This window comes from Cebus imitator, unplaced genomic scaffold (assembly GCF_001604975.1).
Source record: "Cebus imitator isolate Cc_AM_T3 unplaced genomic scaffold, Cebus_imitator-1.0 Scaffold42, whole genome shotgun sequence".
NCBI classification, from domain to species: Eukaryota; Metazoa; Chordata; class Mammalia; order Primates; family Cebidae; genus Cebus; species Cebus imitator.
In genome coordinates, this window is record NW_016107357.1 from 14,728,278 (window position 1) to 14,739,718 (window position 11,441).

Sequence of the window (11,441 nt, forward strand, 5' to 3'; positions counted from 1 at the left end):
ACTGTAATTTTCATCTCACGGGATGTTGCAGAAATAGCACAGAGAGGCCCCGTGAGTCCCTCCTCCTGCTAACCCCAGTGCTAACATCATCCCTGACCTTAGGGCAAAATGAAACCAGGAAATCATCATTGGCATAACATTGTTGGCTAGATTAGAGACCATATTCAGATTTCACCAGTCATTGTTCATGCTTTTTAATGCCTGTGCCTCTTTAACCAAGGGCTCTGATAGCCAGCTGACCGAAGGGTGGAGTCATTGTCCAGCATTTCACTAGGAGCTGGCGGAGGGGCTGGAATACAAACTGCTTTTCAGCTCCCTCATGGAAGCTCATAAATGATCATGATGAAAATATCAAATACTTATACAGGATTATTATATGCTGGATGTTGTTCTAAGCACATTTAGTGTTTACAAAAGCTCCAAAAGGTAGACACCCTTATCATCATCCCAGTACTACAGGTGAGGAGCGAGAGGCCCAGAGAGGGTAAGTAGCTTACCCAAAATCACAGAGCTAGTCAAAAGTGCAGCCAGAATTCGAGCTAGGCAGCCTGGCTGTGGGGTCTTTGTCCTTCAACCCCATGTGCTCTACTTCCTGCACTGCTGTACTTTTATCTCTCAAACTGGGGAACAAATAATCTCTGGGGTCACAGATTGGAGAACAGAGGTGGGGGTGGAGCAAAAGCACTGGCTAAGCACAGTTCTAGTTTCAGGGAGGATAGCAGATTCATTATTATGACAAAAGCAGCCGCAATGTGGATTCCAATGCAAAATGCTTGGGAAGTTTCAGGATGGAACATGGGATTGTAAATACCTTTTGCCTTTGCAGTGGGACATTCTGACCACAGCCCCTGCCTCCAGGAGCTAAAGCTACCGCAAGGCCATCCAGACTCCTTCAGTGGGAGAGAAGGGAAGCATCGCCTTAAATTAAGAGTCCAGCCTCTGCTGAGGACAGGGGTTTCCTCCTCTCTCTGACAAATTAATCAGAACTGAAAGTGAGAAGGTGGGCTTGGGAGCGATTTTCTCCTATGGAGACTGAGGAAATGTGCTCATGTGTGTCCCACAGGGCCCCCGTGTACAGCAGGAAAGGGGCCACCTGGGAAATTAGAACCAGAGACCTCTTCCAGACCCCTCACCCCTCACTCTGGCACATCCTGGTACAAGCACGACCTGGACCGCTCTACATGGAAGTCCTGTGTTCCTGCAGTCTGGTGCCACGGAGAATGTTTTGTCCCTGTGCTGGTGGCCTCTGTTGAACACTGGCTTTGCCACTTCATGGCAACTCTGTGCCAAAGACGTGAGATGAATAAAGGGAAGCACCAGGGCACCTGTCCACCTCATGTGCACCCTGAGAACAGGCAGACAGTGCCACTAACAAAACCCACTGGAGACCGAGCCCGTAGCCTCCCTGTCCCTTCACTCCAGGCTTCCCTCTGTTAGTTTACTACCACCTGGCGTTGCATTCGTGGATCCAAAAACTCGTTGTTTTACTCACTTTGGATAGATAATGAAAATCATAGCTTCTATTTGTTGAGCACCTACTATGTGCCAGGAATGATTTTATGTTTATGGGTCACAGACACTGTCTTACTTAATCCTGCCTTGTCTCTGAGAGAGCTGGTTATAATCCCCATCTTGCACACAAGGAACCTGAGATTCAGAGAAGCAGTCACCTGCCCAAGGCCACACAGCCTACTAGGCGCTGAAACAGATTCCACACCACTGCATGTATGTGTATGAACATCTACGTGTGTCCATAAACATGTTCTTCCCAACTAGAAATCCTGCAGAAAGGACATGCCTGGAGAATACACAGAATACATGTGACCAGGAGGCTGGAAGATCCCCTTTGTGAGTGGGCAATCTTGGAAAATGTTTGTATGAAACATCATCAGCAAGGTGCCTATCAGCTTGATTCGTGCAGCAGCCCAGCAAGGGCACCGTTCTTCATCGAAGCCACAAAGAAAAAGCTTTTACCAAGGGCCCAAGGACTCTAGCAGGAAGTCTTAGGCAGAGAATGAAGGGAGGAGGCTGAGATGTGAATCCAACCAAGAGTTCAGTCTTCCTGGGACAGATAGGGAGGTGGGAGGCTTCTTGTCATCTGAGAGACTGGCAGACTCCTAGGCAGATTTTGCTACTGATCCCCATCCGATATTTTTTAGAGATCTTCTGTGGATTTTAGAATTTGCTTAGGCTCAGAAAGAGGCATACAGTTTTTGTATCTTGAGTGGGGCTGTCACCATAGTTACCCTGTCCAATAAACTTTTTCATTTAAATGCCTCTCACTTCAATGTACTATTTTATTCAGATCTCTATCTAATCAAGGAGGCTCTGGCAGTATCTACCCTGGGAAAATCCTCTTTATTTTGGTCAAAAGAAGCAATCTTTATTATTTTTTTTCCTTCCCACTGTCCATAAGAAGTAGGACAATTAATTTTTTTTATCATTTTTCTTCCACTATCTGCATTTCCCCTTGTGCACAACAGGTAAGAACCATGTCTTCACCCTTTGATGAAACAAGAGGAGGGGTTATTTAGAACCATCCCAGAAACCTGTTTAAATCATCCCGTGTATTGGAAGAAATAGCAGCCCCACACCACCAACTTGCTAGGAGAGTTTCTGGGCTTCGTGCCACAGCTCATGCCTTTAGTCCCAGCTACATGAGAGTCTGAGGCAGGAGGAGCACGTGGGCTCTGGAGTTCAAGGTTACAGTGAGCTGTGATTGCACCACTGCACTCCAGCCTAGGAAACACAGTGTGACCCTGTCTTTGTCAAAAAAAAAAAAAAAAAATGGTGGGCAGCTCTCAGAACCAAGAGCCATCAGTGGGTTCCCAGTAGGACGGCCAGGTCAGTGTGGGGGCGGGCCACCATCAGCATCCCTTGCTGCCCTGTGGCACTTGCCTCCTTATAAGAGTGAGGTCCCTGGCCTCCACTCTTTCTCAAGCCAAACCCTTTCTCTCTCAAGCATAGCTCTGAGCCCACTCTCCCCTTCAAAGATTCCACCTGCCTCAAAAGTGCTTGCCAACATTAAGTGCCCAGGATTCATCCCTAGCCACCTTCAGCCCTTCTGCCAGAGGGGTTGGAGAGGATCAGAAGGCAGAGCATGGGACGTCCCTTTTTTTCTGGAACATCCATGATCTCCTACCTGAACCATATGCTAGAGTTCCGCATGAAACACGTCCTGCCGCCAAGAGGCTCTGAAGCCTTTCTCCACATTCTGCTTCACTTGGCAGCTCCGCATTCTTACCCAAAGAGGGAGAATCACACAGCAGTTGTGGGTGGCCAGAGATTTCAAGTGTTTTAAGGCAGGTAATTTCTGAGGAAAAGAGAAAGCTGCTCCATCTGTTCACAGAGTGGAAAAGCCTATTCCCAGCCGGGACAAAGAGATGTTTGGTGTGATGTCGTGAAGGGATTCAGCTGCAGTAACTCATGCTTGATCCACTCACGGCATTTTGAGGACCCCAGAGGCCCCCTCCATAAATGTGTGGGACAAGCTGGTTCCTTTGACTTTGACCTTCTATGAAGGAACAGCATTCTCATCAGAATCAATTGGGAAGTACTTTGAGATGGTCACTAGACTCACACTCAGAGTCCAGCAGAAAAGAACCTGGCTGAGGTGGGCTGACGGGCAGCCACGGGGGTAGCCTTCTCTGTCTGAAGCGTTCTACTTCAGAACCACCATGGCTCCATCTGGGTGGTCATAAAAAGTGCAAGTCCCTGAGTTGTACCCCAGACAGACTGAACTTGTACATCTACAAGTGGAGACCAGGAACCTACTTTAATTTAAAAAACAACAACAACAAAAAAAAAAGCAAATCAAAACAAAAAGACACACCTCTCCTGGTTCTTGTTGTGAGGCTTTCTGGGCTACTATAACCGTGTTCCAGATGCTCTGATCAAGATCTTTCCCTACACCCACGTGGCACCAGAACTGGAGTTTCTTCTTTGGCGAATTATTCTTGTGAGGGTCCTGGAATGTTGGTTTGAGTTGTGGTTGATACAGTTTGGCTTTGTCGCCACCCAAATCTGATCTTGAACTGTAACTCCCACAATTCCCACGTGTCATGGGAGGAACCCGGTGGGAGGTGATTGAATGGGGGGGGGGTTGGTCTTTCCTGCACTGTTCTCATGATAGTGAATGGGTCTCACGAGATCTGATGGTTTTCAAAAGGGGAGTTTCCCTGCACGAACGCTCTTTGCCTGCTGCCATCCACGTAAGATGTGACTTGTTCCTCCTTGCCTTCTGCCATGATTGTGAGGCCTCCCCAGCCACGTGGAACTGTGAGTCCAATTAAACCTTTTTCTTTTGTAAGTTGCCCAGTGTCAGGCATGTCTTTATCAGCAGCATGAAAATGGACTAATACAGTGATCTTCTAAGGCTTCAGGTTAAACCATAAATACTTCTCAGAGGGAGGCACCTCCAAGCCACCTGGATGAGAGAAGTACACAGGAACAGAGCTAACCTCTCTTTGTGAGTGAGGAAGCCAGAGAGGGGGGAAACAGCATGAAAAAGGCCAGGGGTTCGTGGACAGGCTTGGCCCCTGCCCAGTGTGGAAGCCCCCATACAAAGACCACACAAAGATGACTTTGCTACACTTACTGAGCAGGGAGAGCACAAACTTGTCGGAGTCTCAGTGTCTCTAAAGGAAGAACTTGCCGAGTTGTAGGGGCTGAGTTAGCTGTGGGGTGCTGTTTAATGTAGAAGTTAGGAAGCAGAGATCGGTAAGAATTTGCAAATGAGGTGAGTTTCTGAACTCAGATGGTCTTTGAACTCAGATGGCATCTCTTTCATTTCTCACTACCTAATAAGAACATCAGGCCGGGCGCGGTGGCTCACGCTTGTAATCCCAGTACTTTGGGAGGCCAAGGCGGGTGGATCACGAGGTCAAGAGGTCGAGACCATCCTGGTCAACATGGTGAAACCCCGTCTCTACTAAAAATACAAAAAATCAGCTGGGCATGGTGGTGCATGCCTGTAATCCCAGCTACTCAGGAGGCTGAGGCAGGAGAATTGCCTGAACCCAGGACGTGGAGGTTGCGGTGAACCCAGATTACGCCATTGCACTCCAGCCTGGGTCACAAGAGTAAAACTCCATCTCAAAAAAAAAAAAAAAAAAAAAAAAGAACATCAGCTCATCATTGCTTTATAATCATTTGGGGGCACGGTTTACTTATCACACTGTAACCCTTTCCAGAAACCAAATTCATAACTTGAGAATGCTAAAATGAGATTCTGGAAACTTGTTCCAAAAGAGTAATTCTAAAAGTGTTAGAGCAATGATGGCATTTTAGTAGCAAGAGCACCACGCCACAGGTTGCCTCCTCTGAAAGACTATCGTCATTCGGTTGTGGAAATCCCAGTGGGCCCATCACCCCACTGTGTAGCTGGGCTATGTGGCTTCTCACATGAAGTCCCAGCACATAGCCGGTAGGGGACTCACCTAGCCCACGCCCCTTGAAACCGATCTCATCCCTCCAATGCCTTCAGTCAATTGGAATAAAACCTCTTACTATGACTTTTAATTGTAAGCACACTACATATATTTATCTGGCCATTTTCAGCCACCATTTATATTGGTTCTCTCATTGACCTTTACAGAAGTCTTAGGAGATAGGTTAGGAAGCTTCTACCCTCTCCTTAAAAAAAAAAAAAAAAAAAAAGAAAAGAAAAGAAAAGTTTTTACAGCAGTTTTAGGTTCACAGCAAAACTAAGCAGAAAGTTCCCGTATAACCCCTTCCCCTCATACATGCACAGCCTCCCACATCGTCAGCCGCCCCCCTCGGAGTGCTGCGCTTGCCACCATTCACGAACCCACACTGACACATCATCACCACCCAGAGTTCCTAGTTTACATTGTGGTTCACTCTTGGTGTTGTACGTTCTGTGGATCTCTCTGTTGTTACAGTATCAGATAGAGCCATTTCATTGCCCTAGAAATCCTCCTGCCTAACCCCTGGAAATTACTGATCCTATACTGTCTGCACAGTTTTTCCTTTTCCAACATATCATAAGCCGGACCCCCATCTCCTCTTAATGAACAGGACACATGCACAGACAGGTGTGTGATGGCTCAGTGTGACACAGGCAGCCCCAGGTGTTCCATCTCAGGGCCTACATTCCCTCCACTGAGCCTCCTTCACGGCTCTGTTTCTTCACTCTGCACAGCTGAGAACTTCCTCAGCTGTGATAATTTCAGACCGGAGTAGAATAGAACTACACTGGTTGTTTCGGTGAACAGAGAATTTTAGGGAATGTTTCAATTCAGCTGAAGGTCCCTCTTCTTGATGAAGCTAATGGCTGAAGCTAATGAAAAGCATTTAAAACAAAGACAATCAGGAGACACTTTGTTTTACAAAACAAACCTGAATACTTGGGAGAACAGGTTTAATTCAAATGTTCAAAAATTTCTTCACTAATACCTGGCTTTTAAAAACAATTTTTTAGTTGACAAATAGTAATGGTACATCATGGGGCTATTTTAACACACATAATGTATAGTGATCAGACCAGGATAATTAGCATATCTATTATCTCAAGCATTTATTATTTTTTTGTGTTGGAAACATTCAATATCCTCCTCCTAGCTATTTGAAACTAATAATATGTTATTGTTAACTATAGTCATCCTGCAGTTAATACCTGACATTCTTATCAGCACTGAGTTGAAGCACATCTAAGGAAAAGCAAGGTTTTTATGAGCCAAGGACATGGCATTAACTCTCTTGAATTTTTACCAATTATGTTAAAAATAACTGCAATTCAGGTACAATTAAAGAAGGGAAGAAAGGGAGTGGAGCGGCACGCAGCAGCATGAAGCATTTATATGAGACTGACAGCAAAAGCCTCTTTGACTTCAGTGGTGGAATTCAGTATGCTTCCTTAGAACGAAAGAGCAAAAGAAAAAAGGAAAAAAGCCTCTCCCCCAACTCTATCCTCTTCTCAGCTTCCATGACCTTCGGTTGTCAGACTCACTGCAGAAGGAAATTCCAGCAGTTCAGCAGTATCACTGCTATAGCTCAACCCTGGAATTGTTAGGGCTTGATTTCCATAGACATTTTTTGTAATCTACTACCAACACCTAGGAAATGAGGGTGAGTAATGACAGCACCTGGCTAGAACTGACAGTCTGTAGCTCCACTTCTGGTGGTTTGTTGGTTGTATAGGTGAGCCTCAGGTGGCCATGGCCCCACTGTGGGGCTCTCTGACTTCCATCTTTTTCAAACGGATGTGGCTAAACCTCCACATTAGATCTTCTCAAAGATGCCTAATGATCTTAGGGTCAGTGCATCCCATGGTGTTTCCCTGAGTACAAGTTTAGAGCTTACGAAATAGCGACAAAGGGATGGCCGCCTTGACCTTCAGGTTTCCTTAAATCCCTTTCTGCAGAAGGAGGGGCTTAGGTAAAGGAAAGATATCTTCGGTATGGTGAATGCAACTGAGAGCACTCTCCTCCCTGCTGGGTGAGAAGGCCTAGCTAGCAACTCAAGGATGATGCTCATGTCCCCCTAGGACTTTAGAACACACACAGGCACACACATGTACATACATGCACCCCTTTATCCCACTCCACACGTCTGGTTAGGAGCGATCATGTCACTGAATTTAGAATTATCAGATCACTCTCTATTTCAAGTCCTAGTCATGGAGATTTCATTCACCTCCCTTCCTTAATTCTCTCATTGGCCACCTCCTACTGCAAAGCCACCTAAGAGTGGATTTGAATCCCATAACGTTTACAGGAGGTTTAGAGTAAAGCGTTCCAGAAATAAAAGTCATCACAAACCCAGGCAGGGAAGATACAGGAGATTCCTATTCCTTTATTTAATTTTATATTTTGTCTTACCTTTTTATTATTGAAAATTCCACATTTACAGAGGGGAAATAGTACAGTGAACCACCATGTATCCATCACCCAGTTTCAACAATTAGTAACTCAAGACCAATCTCATTTCATCTATAGCCCCATCCATCCCCTCCTGCCATTAGATTGCTTTGAAGGGAATTCAGATATTATATAATTTCTTTTAAGGTATTTCTGAATATATGTATTTCTAAAAAATGGCCAGGTGCAGTGGCTCATGATTGTAATCCAGCAGTTTGGGAGGCTGAAACGGGCGGATCACTCGCAGTCAGGAGTTGGAGACCAGCCTGGCCAACATGACAAAACCCTGTGTCTACAAAAAAAATACAAAAATTAGCAAGCATAGTGGTACGTTCCTATAATTCCAGCTACTAGAGAAATGAGGCAAAATGATTGCTTGAACCCAGCAGGTGGAAGTTGCAGTGAGTCGAGATTGCATCACTACACTCCAGTCTGGGTGACCCAGTGAGACTCTGTCCCCAAATGTTATCACGATGTTAGAAATTATCCACTGTTCAATCCCTCCAGTTATCTCAGAAATCCTTTTTGTAATAGTTTGTCTGTATCAGGATTTAAATAAGATCCATATCCACATATTGCAATTAGTTGAGAGGTCTCTAAAATATCTTTTAATCTATAGGTGCCTCCTCTATTTTTTCCTTGCCTCTTATAACTCATTTGTTGAAGACAGCAGTTTCTCTTGAGAATTTTCTGCAGTGTGAATGTTGCTGATTGCATCTCTATGGTGTCATTTACCATGTTATTTTGTCCTCTGTATTTCCTGTAAGTTGATAATTAGATGTAATTAGATAAAAGCTTGCTTGCATTGTGATCTTATTCTGGTTTTTTTCTTTGTTTCTTTTAGTTTCTTTTTTTAGAATAATTCACATTTGGTTCTGTGTAGTTTCACTACAAGAAGCATATTGTCTGGTTATCTGTTTATCAATAGCACCCATTAATGAACTGCCTAAATTCATTAATTGATCAGAGACTGTGCAATAATGATATTCTATCATCTTCTTTTTACTAACTGGAAAACTTCTGTGAAGAGAAGCTTCCTCATCAATGATTTGATTTCCCTAAAGTACATTTTATGTAGGAATGGTAAAAGGAATTAATTAATTTTTACTTTTTCTTAACCAATTTAAAAACAGTAAGTTAGATTTCTAATGTCTTCTAAAGCTAACCAGTAAGGTTTTTTTTTTTCAAGTATTTTTATAAATTCAGGGATTCAAGCATGTTCTGTATGTTCATATCCATTACAGTTACTTTCCTTAATGATATTCCAATTGTTCCTTCATTGGCCAGAGCAGGCTTCTTAAAATTGGATCAGTTCCTTTTAACCTGACTCTTTGAGAGCTTGATTGATTGATTGATTGATTGATGTCTTGTATGACAACATATTCTGGGATTTTCTTGCACATTTATTACTCCAGACTCAGAATTAGCCATTTTTCTAAGGTTCCCTATGTCTTTCAGTGGGAAACAGTATTTAGACACCCTGATCTGGGCTCTAAGAGCGTTGCTTTCTTCGGGTTCATTGTCTGGCTGTGTCCTGGTTTGTTCACCTTCCCCTGTTGGTGGGCATTTATCCTGCATGTAATAAATACCCTGTGCATACATCTTCGAGTATCTTTCTTGAGATTAATTTCCAGAAGTGGGATAATTGGAGCAAAAGGTAAATTCAAACATCATTTTGCTGGACAATGCCAAATTCTTCTTTATAGAGGTTGTACCATTTTATATTCCCACCAGCAATGACTGACAGCGCCAATTTTCCCACAGCATTGCTAATTACATGATATTGCCAAACTTTTGGATTTTTTCCAATTTGATAGATGAGAAGTTTTATCAGTGCAGTTTTAAATCTCATTTTTATCTTATGATTGAGATTGAGCATACAGTGAAGTGTTATTTGCACTATACAATCACTGGTCTTTTGTTTCTCTATTTTTATGTCTTTTCTATATTAGGGATATTAATTACTTGAGTTACAATTTATATTTTTAAAAATTTATTTGCCTTTTTACCTTTTTACTTTGCTTAATATTTTCTTTTCTTTTCTTTTTTTGTGAGACAGAGTCTCACACTGTCCCTCAGGCTGGAGTGCAGTGGCTCAATCTCCACTCACTGCAACCTCCACCTCGAAGATTCAAGTGATTCTCATGCCTCAGCCTCCCGAGTAGCTGGGATTACAGGTGCGCACCACCACACCCAGCTAATTCCTGTATTTTTTGTAGAGGCAGAGTTTCACCATGTTGGTCAGGCTGGTCTCAAACTCCTGACCTTAAGTGATCCACCCGCCTCAGCCTCCATAGTGCTAGGATTACAAGTGTGAGCCACTGCACCAGGCCAGATTTTCTTAATGCTACAAAAGTTCTTATTTTTATAGAATCATCTTTATAAGTTATTTTCTGATTTGTTCTAGATTTTGAAAGAAACCATTTAAGAAAATGCATACTGTTTTTCTTTTACAGATGTAAACATTTTAGAATGATGTATTCTAATTTTTTTAAGCAAATGAATTCTTATTTTGTCATTGTGAAAACCTAAAGTACTCTGGACTTGACATGATATAGACCTTCAGTGAGTGTATACGCATAAATACGTAGCAGGCTAGATTCTTTTTCATTAAAACAATACTGTGTCACTGGCCTGGCCAACTGAGTCATTGGCAGCTCCATCTCTGTGTGTCAATGCCTGTAAGCAGAGTTCATCTTTAGTCAGTTAAGGACAAGCTGTGCAGCGTGGCACCCATTATTTAATAATAGTGACTATGACCCTGTAAATGTTCATGTCTCATTTTCATACAACTTCTGGTTCAAGTACAAAATACCACATTGTGGACCCATTCACAAAGCCATAAGGGTGCTTACCGCTGTCTTCCTCCCTCCCTTCATTCATTTTTGCTTAACAACATTTGTTTGTTGAATACCTGCTAGGTGCTAGACATGGGCAGAGCCGTTTACAGTTTATTCTACTTTTCTGTTAGCCTACACTTATTGAGATATTAAAAGACATATAAGCTACCACAAAAAAAAGGACGTTCAGTTCCAATTCACACTGGTTACTTTGTAGGCTATGTGTTAGATGTATTGAAAACATGTCTAGCTGTTTGAAGGCTATTGTTCTTTGCTAGTTTATCGTTTACTAGCATAGAACACCACTTAAAAAAATAAAACCTATGTGCACATGTTGCTGTCATGTATCATCAGTAGTTGGATCATTTATGAACCATAACAGTCTTGCTTGCATTGCTGATTTTTCTACTTTACCGAGGAAATATAATCTTATTAAAAATATTCAGTCACGAGCCTCGCCGCTGCTGCCGCTGCCGCCCAGAGACTGCTGAGCCCCCGTCCGTCCGCTGCCACCACCCACTCCGGACACAGAACATTCAGTCATGGATAAAAATGAGCTGGTTCAGAAGGCCAAACTGGCCGAGCAGGCTGAGCGATATGATGACATGGCAGCCTGCATGAAGTCTGTAACTGAGCAAGGAGCTGAATTATCCAATGAGGAGAGGAATCTTCTCTCAGTTGCTTATAAAAATGTTGTAGGAGCCCGTAGGTCATCTTGGAG

At 43.3% G+C, this 11,441-nt stretch overlaps 1 protein-coding gene across 1 annotated transcript in view; it reads left to right on the forward strand.

The window, feature by feature from the left end:
• Nucleotides 1-11,441, forward strand: part of SLC35F3 (solute carrier family 35 member F3) — a 359,340-nt gene that overhangs the window by 205,048 nt on the left and 142,851 nt on the right. The window lies entirely within an intron of this gene.